Below are 725 nucleotides of genomic sequence, written 5' to 3' on the forward strand. Positions count from 1 at the left end.
AAGGAATTATATTCAATTATTTAACTTAGGTACCCATATAAGGAATTATATTTAATTACTTAACTGAGGTACCCATATAAGGAATTATATTCAATTATTTAACTGAGGTACCCATATAAGGAATTATATTTAATTACTTAACTGGGGTACCTATATAAGGAATTATATTTAATTACTTAACTGGGGTACCTATATGAGGAATGCAGGTGGCATAACCTCCCCCTGTGGTTAATGGGGAGATAATCAGTGATAATCAGAGGTAGGTGCTGCCTTTATCCCTTGACTGTTCCTACCTTGGGTTGTCAGTATGTGTCTGTGCTGGCACTCAGGTATTTCTTCCTTGCGTGTGCTTTCCCTGGAATTGTCCAAAAAAAAAAGTGTGGATGTGGCACCTGGGAGATGGTTTAGTGGTGCTGGGTTAATGGTTGGACTTGATGATCCTACAAGTCTTTTGTAGTCTTAATGATTCTCTGATTTCCACTCACATATCCTGTAAATTTAAAGGCTGGCAGCGTTCACTGCAAGAATTCCAAACCCAGGGACTGATAGGAAACCTTCAGGAGTCAACAGGCAGACCCTGATGGGCTCAGATCCCAACTAATTTTAGGATGGCAATTATAAATATTAGAATTCAAGTCCACAGCCTGTTTTCCAGCCCGTTTTCCACCTCTCCTTCCATGATGAACTACCCAGAATGGCATTTCTGTCCTGGCTGCTCTTTCATC

This window comes from Lepidothrix coronata, unplaced genomic scaffold (genome assembly GCF_001604755.1).
Source record: "Lepidothrix coronata isolate B3197 unplaced genomic scaffold, Lepidothrix_coronata-1.0 Scaffold173, whole genome shotgun sequence".
Lineage (NCBI taxonomy): Eukaryota > Metazoa > Chordata > Aves > Passeriformes > Pipridae > Lepidothrix > Lepidothrix coronata.